This window comes from Phalaenopsis equestris, unplaced genomic scaffold, assembly GCF_001263595.1.
Source record: "Phalaenopsis equestris unplaced genomic scaffold, ASM126359v1 Scaffold213678, whole genome shotgun sequence".
Classification (NCBI taxonomy): domain Eukaryota; kingdom Viridiplantae; phylum Streptophyta; class Magnoliopsida; order Asparagales; family Orchidaceae; genus Phalaenopsis; species Phalaenopsis equestris.
Window position 1 is genome coordinate 69145 of NW_018232507.1, and position 19463 is coordinate 88607.

The window sequence follows — 19463 nt, forward strand, 5'->3', positions numbered from 1 at the left end:
ATTAATAATTTAAAGGAAATTAGGGTGTTCAACTTCTTTGACATGCCCCCATATCCCCAGGACAATGTCATGACTTTACATATTTTCAGATGTTGGGATAATGAGAGGGGTGTCTTCAAAATGGGTGGAAAGGAGGTTAAGTTACATGCTGACCACGTGGCTCTGTTGATAGGGATGCCGAACAGAGGAGAGCATGTTTCATGGAAAAAAGGACCCCTATCAAATGTGGATGCCAGACAAATAAAGAACCCACTGATAAACTTTTTTGCAGAAGGAGCCTCCACCCCACCTTTTGAGCAGTTATACTTGAAATTCTTACTAACTAACTTATTTTTTCCTTCAAGCAATTTTCATTTGCCTGCAGAGCTATCTTCTTTTGTTGTAAATGTACAAGCTTTTCCGTCCTTTAATTGGCCTGCTGCCATATGTGATATGATCATCGATCAAGTGAGAATCGCCTCAATGAAATTAAGGCAGAATAAGTCAATTGGCTACATTCAAGGATTTGTATTTCTCATAACAGTAAGTATTTGTTATTTACATTGAAACATCACTCTTATGATTTTTTTGTTTAATGTATTGACTTTTGCATACATGTTGATGGTGTAAAACATCCCCAGCTTTGGTTTTACGAGCACACCTCTCTTTTAACTTCTGATGCTCCTGACGCTAGACCTCGCATGCTGAGGTGGCCAACCAATCATAGGTTGAGTGCGGAGAAGATTCATGAAGCCTTCAAGAGACTTGATCATGTAAACCATTTAATTTTGATTACAACTTATTGACACATCTTTTTAGTAGCTTTCTAAAAGTGATTGCAACGATTCTGACGAATACATTTTCATTGTAGGTTAATGACGGATTCCTAGTCGATTCTTACCTTTGAGTGATAATGAAGTACAACTCCTCGAAAATCCAGAACAGGGACCGCCGATCCCTACAAGGCAACTTCCACATCATGAAAGTACTGCAGGACCATCTTCACCCAAATTGTATGCCAGGAGTACAATTAGTTCTAGTGATATAACCCAAATACCTTGACATACAACTAAGAGTGCTGATTTTGGGGTACTATATGAGATGCTAAAATCTCAGAAAAAAATAAGCTTAAATATACAAGAAACTGTTACTGGTATGAGTGCACAGATGAATACTGTGGTGGAAGCATTGTCCACCCTAACAGGTTTGGTGCATAGATTAGTTGAAACCAAGGCTGAGAAGTTCGCTGAGTAAACAATATCCGATACAAGTAAGAAGACCAGTAGTAGTGGTCATCAGCAAAAGAGAAAAGTGGACCCCCTTGCATCTCAATACCAGTTTAAAAGAAGACGTAGAAAAATTGATGATGTTGATATTGTTGCTTCTGTAAATATAGATGTACCTGAACAAACAACAAGAAATATTGATGTTCCCGTACAGGCTGAAGACGCCGAAAAACCAATAAGAGAAGCACAAGATGCAGATCTGTGTGATGAGACAATCCATGAAGACCCTAAAGAAGTGGAACGAGCAATAAAGGGTGTTCTTGAATCTCTGGCGCAATCGGTAAGTGCGTCATTCTAATTTCTACTTAATGATATACATTCCTACTTTATTTTTTCTAACAATATTTTTTTTAGACGCGTCTTTTGACTTATGATGTACATACTGATTTAAAAAATGGTGATTCCCAAAAGGTCTAAGTTTCAGATGAAAAAATCTTAGATACACCCGGGTATCATCAAGTCAAAGCCCCAGTTCTAATGAAGAGCAATATGCTATAGTTGTAAGAAAGTAAATATAGCTATGTGCTTTGAAACATATCTTATATACTCTTATTTTGTGTTATTCATGGATTGTTTTATTTTGCAGCTACGTCCTCCGGCTTCAACTATTGAGTATCCTGGTAGGTCATTGATACCAATTAAAATGCAGGAAGAAATAGACCAGTGCCTATCCAAATACACCAGAAGGTAAGTAAATGTCCAACACTCTTTTAATGTTATGCAGTTCCTTTTAATTAAGAGGAACTCTCTTTGTTCTCAATGTAGTGACGTTATCATTACCAGAGACCATATTTTGATTCACCGATCGGCACTGGAAGATTTATTATTAAATAAGTGGCTTGCAGACGAACATGTTGATACATTTGCTGTCTTGCTGCGCGAAAGAACTTTAAGGAGACCAGAGTTGTACCGACCTTACCTGTATGTTTCACCAATGTATGGGGTATGTTCTACAATTTATAATTATTCATACAAGTTAAATTCATACATTCCTTGCACATTTAAATTAATATATTTATGTCGATGCATAAGACATATGATAGCAAACCTTATGTGAAACATATCACCAACGAGGCCGTAAAAGAAATAACAACCATTTTCTTTCCAATCATTCATAATCAACATTGGATCTTGTTGGTTCTAGATCTCAAGTTGAGAAAATGACGAATATACGACTCACTACCTAACCAAATATATAAGGCTGACGCTATGGAAGTTGTAAGTATATTCAACTAAATTGAAAGTAACACAATTGCATTCGAAGATTAACACAGTAACATCTCAATATCATTCAGGTGAATATGTTTGCTAGAGATGCCGCTGATTCATTTACATCCAAAATCAATAAATGATCCCTGTCGATTACAAAGAACGTACCAACACAAAGGAATAGTTTTGATTGCGGCATGTTTGTCTACAAGTACATGGAAACTCTAGTGCAGGGCAAAGAAGTCAACTGGAGTGCACATATGAACTAGCAGGATCATATGGAGTGATTTAGAGCAGAATTTGTTTATGACATGTGCTTATTTTCGAGGACTTCTGATTAAAGTTGTATATTTTTACTTTGCATATTTTGTTTAGGTAATTGTATATGTAATAGCTTCATGATTACTGTATATTGATTATTTGTATAGCTTACTCACGTGTTTGTAGCTTGCTGAATGTTGGTCAACTGCCTCAGTTTATATCTTGGCACAATGTTTATAGCTAACTGTTAGTATTTTTTGTATAACACTTGAGTAACATGTTGGTCAACTGCCTTAGTAACACGTCATTTACATGTCGTTTACACGTTGAATAACACGGGAGTAATACCTAGATTACACAATAGTAACACGAGGGTAATGCATCTGCTACATCCTGAGTAACACAGGAGTAACACGTGGATAACACGTGAGTAACACGAGTGTAACACATATGATACATCCTGAGTAACACATGGAAAACATGACAGTAACACGAGAGTAATGCATCTGCTACATCCTGAGTAACACGGGAGTAACACGTGGATAACACGAGAGTAACGCATGTGGTACAGTACACCGCGAGTAATACGGGACCGCGAGTAATACATACATAACACGAGAGTAACACAAGCGTAACGCATATGCTACACTTTGAGTAAAGCTGGAGTAACACGTGCATAACACGAGTAACACGTAGATACCACCCTGAGCCAATAAATATACTAATATTACCTATCCTATTTAATTTATAATATAAAATTTATCTAAAATAGTTTAAAAATTTATCACAAATCTTTGATCGTATGAATAACACGAGGAAATTAGGAATAACACCGATTAATCGGCGATAACATGGTGTAGTAACACGGCAGAATACGCGTGGTAACGCAGAGTAACGTCGATTAATCGGTCAGTAACACAGGGAATATTCGCTGCGAGATAGCGCATTAAGAGGGCAATATCCCAAGTTATTCTCGTGTTATCCTTGTGTTATTCCCGTGTTCATCTCGTGTTTCTCTTATGATTTTTGGCATGAGTTATTCCAATGATATTCCCGTGTTATTTTCGTGTTATTCCCGTGTTATTCACGTGTTATTCACGTATTATTATTTGTGTTATTCTCGTATTATTGATGTGTTATTCCCGTATTATCCTCGTCTTCTTCCCGTGTTATTAAAGATATTCCTCGTGTTATTCACGTGATATTCCCGTGTTATTCTCGTATTATCCTCGTGTTATTCCCGTGTTATTCACCCGTGTTATTCACGTGTTATTCCATTCACGTGTTATTCCCATAATAATTCTTTGTAATATTGTTCATGTTATTCCCATATTATTGATGTGTTCTATCGTGTTATCCTCGTCTTCTTCCCGTGTTATCCTCGGGTTCGCCAGGGTGTTATTGACGTCAATATTCCTCGTGTTATTCACGTGATATTCCTGTGTTATTCTCGTATTATCTTTGTGTTATTCCCGTGTTATTCTCGTGTTATTCCCATGTTATTCACATGTTATTCCCATGTTATTCACGTATTATTGTTCGTGTTGTTCTCGTATTATTGGTGTGTTATTCTCGTGTTATCCTCGTCTTCTTCCAGTGTTCTCGTCTTCTTTCCGTGTTATTAACGATATTCCTCGTGTTATTCACGTGATATTCCCGTGTTATTCTCGTACTATCCTGTGTTATTCCCGTGTTATTGTTATGTTATTCCCGTGTTGTTCTCGTGTTATCCTCGTCTTCTTCCCTGTTCAATTCTTTGTCTTCTTTCTCTCTGGATAAAATTAAATGCATCTCTCTTGGTTTCGCTCTTGGTGCATTCCAAATTCTCCACACCACCAATCTCCGTGGCAATGAAATTGTATGCATGTGTTGCTCTGATGCCTTAACCTGTCATGGATCTCAACACATCTACATTAATCCTTTTTATCCTTCTGTTGGAATGAAGAAGATGCTTATCACCACTTTCGGCCAAAGGATGATTATGATTTTTAATGAATTTTGCCACTGTCCAATTGCCTTCGAAATCAACATGAAATTGTATCATGGCCTTACAGCCAGTCCTCGTGTCCACTTTTTTAAACTTAACTGTGTTGTTAGGCTCTTTTTTATAGACAACTTTTCCACAAATATAAAATTTAACCTTGAGTTTCTTGGAGTTTGGCAAGTAGGTGGTATGGTCCTTTCAAACAGTGAATCCCACCTGATGTGCATAGGCACGATAGCTTTCATATGCTTCTTTCTCATTGTAGATAATGCTGCTTATAAACTTCTTTGTAATTGGATCATTACAAACGTGTGTTGCCTCAAAGGACTGCATAAAACCATAGCAACATCAACATAACACAATAATAACACGATATGCGTAATAAATCAAAGGCAGAAGTAATACTAGAGTAACACCAGAATAACACAAGAGTAACACAAAAAAACAAGAAGCCTAAAACGCAGTAACACCAGAATAACACAAGGGTAACACCAATAAACCAGAAGCCTAAAACCATAGTAACGAAAAAAAACCATAATAATACCAAAGCACACTGTCGAACAACACCCAAAAGATACTACATCAACACCTATGTTTATATGCAGTAACACCACAATAACACCAGAATAACACAAGGGTAACACCAATAAACTAGAAGCCTAATACCATAGTAATGAAAAAAAAACCATAATAATACCAAACCACACTGTAGAACAGCATCCAATAATACTACATGAACACCTACGTTTACATGGAGTAACACCACAGTAACACTAGAATAACACAGGAGTAACACAAAAAAAGAAAAATTCCTAAACCATACTAACGAAAAAAAAACCATAATAATATCAAACCACACTCTAGAACAACATCCAATAATACTACATCAACACCTACGTTTACATGGAGATAAAATTAAAGCCTAAACCACCTAAATGGTACTAAATAAAAGGCAAGAAACAAGAGTAATAGCAGAGTAACACCAGAATAACATAATAATAACACCAAGACTCACTTGATCTTGATCTTCAAAGTTCAGGCTGAATGATGGCATCTCAACGTTCATGGAGACTTCCGGCATCTTAACGTTCATGGAGAAATTGACTTCCGACATTTGAACGTCCATGGAGAATTCCAACAATACCTAGCTATGGCGGAGCTGTGACCAGAGTTGTGACCGGAGCTGTGAAAGAAGGTGTGAAAAAACCAGCGAAAATATTTCTTCACCCTTCGAATAGAACAACAACCTGGCGCGAAATAATTTTATTATGGCTGGATTTTTTCAGAATTCGGGTTTAAGGCTGGGCCTGTGTCGCGAATACTGATGGAATAAGTGGGACCGGAGTTTACAGCTGGCGCCATCTTATTCGATACGCACCTACCTTAAGGTGCGTAGTACTGATGGAATAATTTTCCCAATATCTGCGTTGATTATTGATATTTATTTTTAATTTATTGGTGTATCTTGTGATTTTTTTCCTTTGTGGTTGTAGGATTGATACTAGCAAAGTGATTTTAGGAGTGAAAGAACTTTTCATGGGGCATCGTGATCTTCTCCTAGTTTTCAACACCTTCTTTCCTAATGGGTACCAGATCAAGTTTCCCGAGGAAAATAAACCTGTTCAATTTGAGGAAGTTATTAGCTTTGTAAACAAAATGAAGGTACTTATATAATGATTATGTCTTATTATAGTTGAATTCTATGTCTGAAACCTCTATCTATTGTTTAATCTATTTCATTTTTTCCTGCCGAGCCGATTCCAAAATAAAGAAAATGCATACAAAGCTTTCATAGATATTGTAAATATGTATTGACGGGAGAATAAGTCCATAAAGATGTTTATCAAGAGGTAGATTATTATGTCATTGATATTATATCCTGCTGGGAATTATTTACAAAAAACCTTTTTTTGAAGCTTAATTCAACATGATTTATTGTAGGTTGCAGTTCTTTTTCAGAGTCATCATGATTTGCTCATCATGATTTGCTTGAGGAGCTTGAGGAATTTACACATTTTTTGCCCAATACCTCAGCTAAGACTGCTCCACCAAATCTATCTTTTATAAGAAAATTTGTAATGCTTGATAAGAGGAATTCTCTAACGCCATTTATAAGGAATCTTTAATGATAAGGAACTAATAAAATAAACTAATATTGAGCGCTCCTTTCTTCCTCAATTTAATTTTATTTTTAATTGAAGACTTTTTTCACCAAGATCTACATGTTAGTGGTGGGACTGTTTTAATGCCATTAAGAGCTCTGGTTTTACTTTTAAATTAGTCTTAAAGGATTTGTTTAAATTTATTTGCTCCACCTTTATGGTTCACTTTTATTTTTTATTTTTACAAAATAGCATCTTAAAAAAAGACTCACTCTCTCACTCCACAAAATAATTTATTTTGGTTTTTATGCTTTGATGGTGCCTTTCCCCTCAATAAGTATTAGTTGATTTAAATTTAATTTTATATTTAAAATTGTTCTGCTTGCAATATACAGTTGGCTTTTAATATAGCTCTCCTGACATAAGGGTAACAGTTCCTGGGATCATCACTTCATCTTTAGTTTACATATATGTCTTTTATTTTGTTGAAATCAAACTGATAGTGGAATAGCTTGCTTAATATTTGTTCTTCAATTATGTACTCATCCCACTTCCATTTCATCAACCCCAGTAGACTGTATGGCATTAATATTTTTCTTCTTTTAATTTTTCATTATAAATGATGATTAATTTTGGATGTCAATTGGTGTTTTAATGTTTTATTTTGATTTTTTGATTTTTGTTAATATTATAAAATTGAAAAGCAAATTTAAGATACGATCTCAGGTACTTTATCTATTAATTTGTATTTAAAAATATGAAAAAGATTTGTTAGAATAAGTAAGATTTTAAAATAAACTAAAACAACTTGAAAACTATTGAGATGTATTGGACCGTTGAAGCTGAAAGTAATTTTTTGAATTTCGATTCCTATCTTCTTTTTATGATGGGTTAACATTGAATTTCCAAGGTATTTTTTTATAGCATGTCTTCTATTCAAGTTTGTCTGATAATTACTAGTTTTTAGTATCAATTTATTTATTTTTGAGTAAACTAATTTTTAGTCTTTATTGTTGGCTTTGATTTTTCTTTCATCCTTACATATTCAATTTTTCAATTAAATATTTATAATTTAATTCTATTGCAATCACACCCAAAATTCAAATAAAATAATAGAAGAAGTCAAGTTTCATCCAAATGAAATGATTGAATATAGATTTATCATATAAGACATACCACCCAAAACGTAATTCATTTATCTTTAATTCCTTATCTTCTCCTTTTTTTTGAAGTTTCATTTCAAATTAAGAGGTATGCAATAATTACCATCAAGTCAATGGGCAGGAATTAAAGTATGATGATTCATAGTCAGGATCTTAGAGCTTTATAAGCTAGGTGATGAGCTTAATGTGAATGTTGCCATTTTGTTTGAAAGGAATCTTACTTCGTGCTTTCTCATTTGAGTTTCTGACATGATTAAAATAATTTTAAATTGTTTGGACTTAATTAGTTCAAATTTAATTATAAGACACAGGATTGAACTGGAGCAAAACTATATGAGCTAAAAAAATGATTTACCTTTTTTTGGGTATACTTTATAATTTGTTCAAATTATATATATTGTGCAATGAGGTTCTAACATTCTTTCCTCAGAAAGAAAGGGCACATAGTTTACGCTTGGAGTGTGACTGTAGCATTGATTGTTCTAATCTGGATCATGAACAGAGGCTCACTGAGCGGGAAAATGATAGAAAGCAAGAAAGGGATAGTCGAAAATGGGATAGGGATGAGAAAGACTTTGAGCGTGATAGTTGTAAGTTAGAGTTAGCCCGCAAAAGGAAATCTTCTCGTCGTGTTGATGGCCCTGAACTGGTACACCAAGGAGTAGAAGTTGTTGAAAACCTTGGAATGTACAACATGTCTGCTTCATTTGGGGATAAGAATTCTTCGAAGAGTAAATTTGTTATTTTCCTTATGAGAAATGCATGTTCTAGGTAAACTGCTTTTGCTTTTGATTTATTGTTGTTGAAATGCAATAATCCATACACTTCTGCCTCAATGAAAAAAAGAATAGTCGAAAACGGGATAGAGATGAGAAAGACTTTGAGCATGATAGTTACGAGTTAGAGTTAGCCTGTGAAAGGAAATCTTCTCGTCGTGTTGATGGCCCTGAAATGGTGCACCGAGGAGAATTTGCTGAAAACCTTGGAATGTACAACATGTCTGCTTCATTTGGGGATAAGAATTCTTTGAAGAGTAAGTTTGTTATCTTTCTTATGAGAAATGCATGTTCTATGTAAACTATTTTTGCTTTTGATTTTTTGTTGTTGGATTGCAATAATCCATGCAATTTTGCCTCAATCCTAGTGGTGTTATTCTAATTTTGTCATTTTTTTTATCCAAAATATTGTAAATGAAACTATTTTACAGTTGACAGTTTGATAAATTCAGTTTTTATTAGGTATGGGGACTGAAAATCTTTTGCTTCGAAGGACTGAGGTCCTTTGAATTGTATTGTTATATATGAGTTTATTTTTCGTCTGGTCCTGAGTATGGTCTCCCTAGACCATGCTTTTTACATTATAAGCATGTGTTAATAATTTGATTGTTTAATCTTTTAGTTTTTAAAGAATTCACAAACTGTAGACAATTTGTTTGTGTTGTCCACACTCGACATTATACTTAACGTCTTCTTTCATCTATTTCATTATTTTAATGTTTTTTAGGTATATGAACACAAGAGTTTACTTTTTGTGAGAAAATTAAGGAGAAATTGCACCTGAATGCCTATCAGGACTTTCTCAAGTGTCCGAATATATATCTCAAGCAGATTATTACTAGAAGTGAACTGAAGAATCTGGTATAACTTTTCTTCTATTTGTCCACTCTTTTCTTCTATTTGTCCACTTTTTCTTCTATTTGTCCACTTTCTAATTTATTTCATATATATGCTTTGCAATTTAATTAATTATTATTATTTTGTTGCTTGGGTGAGTAATCCTTTGTTTGCTTATTAACTTTTGTGAGTTACCTGTTATTTATTTGAATTTTTGTGTGATGTTGCTTCTCCTAGAATGTTGGTTGATTAATTTACTATGAGCTTCGATAAAGTCAGCATGTGAAGTGTTACGAAGTTATGTTTTGGCGATGAGAACTTGACATAACATTCTTGAGTTCCCACCAGTACAGGGTTTGGAATAAAAAAAACAAACTTAAAATTTTCTGTCTAGTTGGTGTAACATGAGTGAGTTAATGGGCTTAAGTGTTCAACACTATACTGCTTATTTGTAATTATTTTTTTTGGTACATATGAAAATATAATCTCTCCAGTTTGTTAGGAAACTATAAATTATTGTTATGCAATCAAGCAATCTAAATAACATTTGGGAAAACAGATAGAAGTTATATCACATATTCATTTATAAGTTGAAAATGTTGTTCTATTGCATGCCAAATTGGCCAAAAAAACTGATACTATGAGTATTTGAGCTATTATAATGGTTTGTTCCATTTTATTAAAGGTATATTTATTGATAAGTGTTAACAGTAGAAAAAAGTGAAAATTCAGTTTTATTTGGATTTTAAGTTTTTTTTTTTTTTTCTTGAATCATTGTTGTTATTTGTTGTGACTTTTGATGATTTTATTACTATTTATTTGTGAAACAAAAGTATCTGCGTATATCTTAACTTCAACATTCAATTTACCGTATTTTTTTATGTTATTGTTATCTTAATGGAAAGTATTTGTTTGAGGAATTGATCAGTGTTAACCATATATGGAGTACATGAACTCCTTTCATTGTTTGTGGGTGAGCTAAAGCATGAAGAGCGAGGGGCTTAACTATGTGTGTTTCTTTGTTTCTGCATGCGCTATGTTCATATTTTGTATATTCATATGTTTTTATCCAACTAAAAAAACCTTTACTGTTTCATTTTTGCGTGAAATTGGTTTGCATGATTTTCAGGTTATTGATATCCTTAGAAAACATTCTGATCTCATGGGCAGTTTCAATGAGTTTTTGGCCCACTATGAGAATATGCGCAAGGCCGGAGCTTTCCATATTAATATTTCTGGTATTTTTTCTCTTGTTTATTGAAGTATATATGGTTTTTTTTATTTGGAATTTCTAATCAATGTAAACCGATTTCAGAACATGTTGTATCATCTTGTGAAATAATTAATCCTAGTTATCGTCTATTGTCTCCAAATGTAAGTACAATATTTTCTGAATGTTCTGTTTGATGTTATTCTAGACACATTCATGAGCTGCCTTTAGTTTTCTCTTACTGCATTGTTTTCTTATGCACCACCCAGCGCCTGCTACAACCCACAGGACTAAGCTTGGTAATTTAGTACTGAACGATACATGGGTATTAGTGGCTAGTGATACTGAGGACTATTCTTTTAAGAACATGCAAAAAAATCCATATGAGGAAATTTTATTTAAATGCGAGGATGATAGGTAAGAATTTTCCTTATGTTGTAATCCATTAGAATGTATTGTCAATAATTTCAATATTTCAATTCTATGTTGTAATACATTCAATATTTCCATTCAACAATTTTAATATTTCTATAGAGTATAAAATGATACTTTATAATTTGATCAATTCCACATATCATGTTTTTCTGAAAGAAATGAGTTATTTTAAGAATATATTTTTTCTTGAGCATTTGATGCAGGACAACTTAGGACTATGAGGGTGGCAAATTTAAGGTTAACCCGAGATCACAACTAGTAAATGTTATATTAAATATACTACTATATTTACACTCAAGATAACCTGTGCTAGAGTTCATATAATATGAAGATGAAATCTCTGGTGGTGTCTTATTTACTACTTTATCTGCCTTATGAAAATTTGACCTGGAGCTTAATATAAAACTCCCTCATTCATTTTTTGAGGAAGGCTGAGGCACAAATTTTTGAAGCCCCAGATGTTAGAGTTCACAAACTGAAACTATGGTTATTTACAAATAAATTCAAAAGGTTGCAATCTACCAACACCTTGTAGGCATAAGGTTTGCTTGAATAAAAGTAAATTTTAATTGAAGCAATAAGGTATAACTGATACTTAAAATGCCATAGAAAATAAGAGAAACTCACAAGGAAATATATCAAAATCCCTCCATGAAAATTCATCTAAGAGCTATATCTGCTAGCCCTCCAAGGGAACTCTCTGTTTGGAGTCAAATAATACCACTTCATTTAAAGCTTTGATAGAATCTTTGATTTCTTTTCTTGAATCACTGTTTTGGGCCAATTGATATGGCTCAAATATTTTTTTACATTCAAAATATTTCTTTTAAACTCACATAGTTAGCCCTTCAATTTAAAATGAAAAATAATCATAACTAATTAGTATGAAATTTGGGTTTAGTCATTGATTCGGTGATGGACCACCTTATTTGTCTAGCATCACATACATTTATTCTTTCATCCATTCTTGCACTCATACATCCATACATGAATGTATAAGGACTTTAAAAATTTACCTTCTTTATCATCCTCCTATTTGCAAAGTATATTGAACTATAATTTAGTTATCCTATATAATTGTATCAATTAATGCTTCATGGATTTTATTCAATGTTTAAGTTTGGCAGCCTTGATATCTGATAATAATAATTATTATTATTTATTCATTTTTTAAACTTTTATATGGTTTCAGGTTTGAGTTGGACATGTTAATAGAGTCACTAAAATCCACAACTAAGCGAGTTGAGGAATTGCTGGAGAAAATGCAAAATAACACCATCAACCTTGAATCTCCATTTCACATTGAGGACCACTTTACAAGTTAGTGTGCATTGCAAAAATACTCAGCTTGACACCTTATTTATCACTTATCCATATGAAGTGCAGCTTACATTATTCTTTAACAGTTTAATTCTACATTTGAGGTGCATTGAACGATTATATCGAGATCATGGGTTGAATGTTATGGATGTTTTACGTAAAAATGCTAGTAACGCATTACCAGTAATTTTGACTCGTCTGAAGCAAAAGCAAGAGGAATGGTCAAAGCACTGTGCAGATTTTAATAAGGTGTGGGTAGAAATTTATTCGAAGAACCATCAAAAATCACTTGACAGTTGTAGTTTCTCTTTCAAGTAGCATGATATAAAGAATTTGAGTGCAAAAGGCATGCTACAATTTACTTGCAATTAGTTTCTAATTTTTATAATTAATAGGAAATTATGGAATTCTAGGTTTTTTTCCTCACATGTAGTGTAAAGATAAGTTGTGGTATGTTGGTTTGTGATGAATTTTTTGAGTCATATTTATATAGAGATTAATATCTCTGATTTCTGCTGCAGCTCAGCTGGCTGAAATTAAAGAAATTAGTGAGAAAAAGAGGAAGGAGGAGGATGCAATTCTTGTTATCATTTCTGAAATTGGTGACCTTTAACTCTCAGCACCAAATTTGAATATACAGATCCAAATATCTTCAATGATATCTATCAGATCATTAAACTTTCAAGTCAAGAAGTATGCACATCCTCTGACCAGTTGGACAAAGTCGTATGTATATAAAACACCTTTTGGAGCCAATATTTGGTGTTCCTCTTTGCCCTTTGAGATTAGAGGATGCTGAGGGTATCTAAAAAACTAGAGTTCATAATAAAAGTAGTGTAACAAATGCAGGTAAAAGCAATGGTACTTCTGATACTTTTGGAGTTATGGAAAATTCCAAGTCAGCTAAATTTGATGGCAACATTGTTCAAGAGCTCGCTACAAGCAAGATTAGAGTTGCAAATGTGGATGCAATAGATCTTGGCAATGGTATTCATGATAATTATGTGTATAAATATGAAAGTTTAGGGGCGAGTTACATAATGTGGGGAGTTATGTATGTAAATGTCGTTGGGAAATTTACATACGTAGCACAATCCTTTTGTATTTACATATTTCTTACCAAAAACATTCATATTTACATACATAGCACTTTGGTGCTTTAAACCTATGCTTGAAAATTTGTATTTCACATTTAAAAAGTAATAATAATTCTATTTTTTGATTTAATATTAATGATTTCAGTGGTGTGTGTAAATATGATAGTTTAGGGATGAGATGTGTAGCTACATAAGAATTGTGAGCTATGTATGTAAATGCCCCAATGATAATATCTCAAAAACTCTTGTTAATGGAAGAGTTCTGACTAGTGCAATTGTACATGAAAGGCCTGTTATGATTATGCTTGATGCCTCTAGTGGTCATTTAATTGATAGTGTGGTTGTTGCTTCCAGAACACAATCTAATATTTATGCCATGAATGGTATGTATTAATTAAGGTTCTAAACCCTTCTTATTCTTCTTAATCTTGTTTTGAATTTAATTTTATTGCATAGGATTTAGTGAAGCTACAAAGTCCAATCATACTCGTTCTGAGGCTGTCGGTGAGGCTCACGTTCGCAACGATGTTCTTCTATCTTTAGAGGTAAACAACAAAGTTTGTTTTCTTAGTTTTTTTTTTAATACTAGCTTCTCATTTTCTGTTTTTATTAACAAACGTTTAGTGCTGCTCCCTCATAAATTTATCTTTAGGCATGAATTTTTCTATTTGAAGCCTTTATTTTAGTCGGTTTTAGCTATTTATTCACAGAAATTTAATGGGTGTTTGTTGCACATAAGAATGTTGACATACAACTTATGTTTAAGGTGTTTTGATTCATGCACTTTTTATTTCGAGACAATGTAGTTGCTTAACCTTTTTGGTTTTTCACCAGCTGCCCCATTTCTTAATTTTTTGTATTTTGGGAAAATTATGTATATGCCAACTGAAGTTTGACTATTTATGAAAATAATATTCAAGCCATGAAACTGAACTATTGAACCCTTCTTTTTGTTAATTTCGTCGAGATATTTATATGTCGCGCCTTGAGATTAAGACTTTGTAGTTTCGGATAGAGCACCCAAACACTTGGAGAAGTTGAAGCCTGTGGTGATACTGTTGGTGAAGAAGATGGAAATCATGATGTTCATGATGACAACGGTGAAATTGAGGGTGAGGATGAAGGAATAGCTTATGCAAATGATGTTGAAGGTGAACTAACTTCATTGCCTTATTCAGAACAGTTCCCGCATGCCGTGAAACCACTTGCAAAGCGTGTAACTGCTGCGTTACAAGGAAAGGGTGGTAGATCTACAAGAATCCTTTTGTGTAAATGATTCTTTTTACATTCTTTTCAGACTTCATCAGGTGAATTTGGGCTACAAACTTCCTTTTAATATGCATATGTTCTCAACCTATTTCTTCATATATGGAAAAAGTATTTGGATATTGGTTCCTGAAGTTATAAGAAAAAAAACTTACAAATAACTTTATTATTCCAGGGTTTTTATGAAATGATATTCTCAGCAAAGTTTAATCCAGGAGTTGCTGAAAGACATTGAAAATTTTCAAATGATGCAATCACCCCTGATCTTTATGCTAAGTGAGCTGTGGTAATATGCTTAGTCATACTACTTGCAAGAGTAATTTTCTGGTTTTTTAGTTGTTTTTGCTTGAGAAATGCAAGTTTATGACTGCGCTATAGAGTCTACTAATTGGCAATGTTGACAATACAAAATTTGAAGATGATTGTCGTGTTATTATTAGAACCTAGTCCACATTGGACAAAGTCGTTAAGCAGGTAGATTCATTATTATGCAGTTGCTTTTTGCTGATTTTTAAGCGTTATTTTACATTCAATTGTCATTGTTTTCTCTTTATTTTCAGTTTCAAGCAGTTGTATCAAATAATATGGACAATAAACTTTATGAGCTTTATTTATATGAAAATTCAAGCCATCCTGAAATATTTTTTTGAAATGGTGTGTCATGAAAATGCACGTGCTCTCCTCCATAATGAGAATTTATATCGATTTTGATGTGTAAGTTGGTTGTTCTTGTCTCTAACTATATTTCTCCTCTTTCGTGCAGCTTTTGCTACCATCAACACCACTCTTTAAGTTTGAAAAAATGAATTTTTTTTGCTTTACTCTTTCCTTGCAATGTTTGCTTTATTCCTTCCAAGTTCACTTTATTTTCTTATTTTTTGTGTTAATTGGATGTAGTCTTCAAATTTAACTAAGATATTGATTCAGCTGATAGGTTCTGGTCTGGAGACACTAGAGGTTACAGTTGTTTCTATAGGACCCAATTTTTCATCGTACGTACACAATGATTTCCTCTCTAGTATTTCAAATAGAAAGGAGAGGCTTGACATCTTAATGAGAAGGTGTGGATAACATCAAAAGTATATAACCGCAGTCATGAAAATCTAATTTCTCCTCGTTGTTGACTTGTCTATGAATCATGAAGGAACAAAAGAAAATTCAGAAATGAAGATGATGAGAATTCTATTGATTGCAATACTTTGGATGGTCTTTGAATTGTTAATGGTATGGAATGCAAGACAACAAGTCTCACCTCGAAGGTAAACTTACAAACTTCCACAACAGTTTGATATGCATCTAACTATTTTTATTAAGGCACACAATTGATGCCTTGTGCTCTCCAATTTTCATATGCATTGAATCTTTTGCAGGCTTCCTATGTACTAGATACGAAAGATGTTTTTTTTTGTGCGACAAAGAGAAGGAGAACTGGCCGAGGAGGTTTCACCTTACGAAGTCAAATAAATTTTTTGAAACATTACATAAGAAAAGTACCAAATTTTCATTCTTTCTAGACTATGAATCTAACATGATTCATGTTGGCCCAGGACTAGTTCACCCTTGAAAATGCATTTTTAAAGAGGCATTTATGTACATAACACCCATATTCTATGTATAACTCATATACATCACTTTTTTACATTTATACCACCCAAGTCTTTAACATCACATAAAAAATATCACTCTTAACCTTATTATGCTTAGGGAAGGTGCCAAATATGTAAAAATTGAAATTTAGATGTTTCATATGTAAATACATTAATATTTTTTAACTTCTTGAAACGGTTCATATCTATCATCCGAAGTTCCTTTCTGCATGGTATAATGTGTGGCTTTGTACCTCACTTTAAACATTCCTTTTTGTTTTGCAGTAGGAGATTTTTATTTTTTTTTATCTTGAAGCTCATCGGTTCGGGGTTGGGCAACGGTTATCTTTGACGTCTCAAAGAACACTAGTAGGCAAACATCTGCTTAGCTCGTCCAAGTTATAGAATTGTGTGATACAGAAGATGCCTATAATGGTTCAACTGGTGGCTCAAGCAACCGCAATCATGTATATATTAGCGATATTGTTGTAGTTGTCTAATTCGAATACTAGAGCGATTTTATTTTTTATTTCCATCACATAAAGATGTTGAATCTTTGAAATTCTTGCAGTATCGTTGATATTTCTCTGATTCGAATACTATAACGGTTTTATCTTTTATTTCCCTCACATAAGGCTTTTTATATCTGTTGAATCTCTAAAATTCTTCCAGTATTGTTGATATTTGTCTTAGTTGAATACTGGAGCAGTTCTAAATTTTATTTCCTTAACATGAAGCTTTTCTATCTACCGAATCTCAAGCATATCTTGATTTTTTTTGCTGTCACTAATTTGTTGGTGATGCATTTATACGTTGGTTTTTCTTTTTGATTTTGACTCTCTATATTCCCTAAATATATTAATGAAAATTTACTTTTGCTTTTTCTTACATTTAGTTTATTTAAAACTTCAATATTAAAAAAAAAAAGAAAAAATCGTTTTGGTGGTAAATTTTAGTTTTGTTACTTATGCAGGAATTTACCGCAGATGGATATACAAATATGTTGCTTAACAAGTAATTATGCTTATTTTTAGGTTTAAACTTCCTCTTTATAACTCGTTAAACAAAATATTTACTTTCATGCGATAAAATAAATGTTATCAAAAGATGTCATGTCTATATCAAATCTATTAATTTATCGAGAGTTTAGAAGTCCTTTGGCTAAGGTTTAGTTCAATTAGTTGGATTAAATCTGAAATCCGATTTGGGAGAGCATTTGATGTGGACTTTGAATTATGTAATGAATCAGCTGACATAATTCATAACTTGGCTTAATCTATGTAGGATGAACTCTTACTTTTATCAAAGCTGATAAGTCAAAGCATCAAAAGATTGGATCAGGTATTAAACTGATAGAGGTTTGAGGTTTAAAAGTTGAACCGGGTACAACAACCAACAACAAAGCCTTAATCCCACAGCTACCTAAATCCTTTTTCTCCATTGTGTCCTATTTAAAGTCTTATTTTCATTTAGGGCTAATAAATTAAGATCATTTTTTATATCATAAGCCCAAGTTTTCATAGGTCCACCTCTTCCTTTCTTAGCATAAGTCGAATCTAAAACATATACTCTCCTAATCGGATCATCAAATGGTCGACACTTAATTTGACGAAACTATCTAAGATCACTTTCTCTAATTTTGTCTGTCACATGAGCTATAGCAATCCTATCATGGATATGTTCATTTCACATTTTGTCTCTAAGTGTGAAGCCACTTATCCACCTAATCATTCTCATCTCGACAACACTTAGTATTATGCTTCTCTTTTAAAGGCCAACATTCAGCTCCATGGAGCATTCCAGGTCTCACCACTGTCTTATAAAACTTTCCTTTCAGTCTGTTGACCCTACTTTTGGTTGAGGTCTAGTCTTTCCTCTTTGGTAGCCTAGGGTCTAGCCATAGGAATTTCCTTTTGACTATTCCTCGATGACTAGAAAAGAAACCCTCACAATTAGAAATTCTAAACTCTTTTTTGCTCAATTTGAAGTTTCACATACTAGTCTTAACCTCTGGCACTTAGTAGGTGGTCAATATTGGGGAGCTCAAGGAGAGTTCCTATAGGATTGCTTGGCCTTAGGGTTAACCCTCAGGTGGTGTGGTCTTGGTTGATCTCACACACACGCTTGCACATTACACTTCTACTCACTACCTTAAGGCTAAACCTACTTAACTTTGATCCCTTAACTCTTTGGGAGACTCTTGTAGATGACCCCCTAGACTCACTAGCCCTAGGCTAAGGTTTAGTAAGACAGGTACATGGAGGACCCAAAGTAGAGAATTCTATTGGTCCATGGCTTGAGTAGGGTGATTGACACCCTAATTTTACTAAAATACCTAGCTTGGTCTTTTACCCCCAAATCTACCAAAATTACCAAACTACCAAAATTGGTCAAAATTCCCAAAATTACCCAAAATTCCCAAATTTTTTCAAAAATCTTTTCAAACCATTTGGAACTACATCAATTGCCCAAATCACCCCAAAATTTTCAAAGTTTACCAAAATACCCTTCATTTGGCCAAAATTACCAAAATACCCTTGGTGACCCAAATTGTCCCAAAACCTTCAAAATAACCTCAAATGTCCCCAAAATCAATTTGAACCACTTCATTGAGCTTAATTTGTCCAATTTGACCTATTTTGACTAAAAGCCCCAAATTTTCTTTAAAGACCCAATTACCCAATTCACCCCCAATGTCCACCAATTTGATCATAATCTTCCCCAATTTCAATTCTAAACTAAAATTCATCATGTACAAGCTTGATTGAGACCAAATCCAAGCCTAATTGATCAAGATTTGAATCCAAATTCAACCCAAACAAAAAGCCTCAATTTGACCAAAAACCAAAATCTCACTCAATTGAACACCCAAATCTATCCAATTGCCCCAATTGTGCATCATAAACTCTTTAAAATGCTTCCCCACATTAAATTAAACCTTCAATTGGCCTT

General features: G+C 33.5%; 1 pseudogene; it reads left to right on the forward strand.

Annotated features, from left to right (window-relative positions):
• Positions 1–19463, forward strand: part of LOC110036986 — a 55103-nt pseudogene that overhangs the window by 1928 nt on the left and 33712 nt on the right.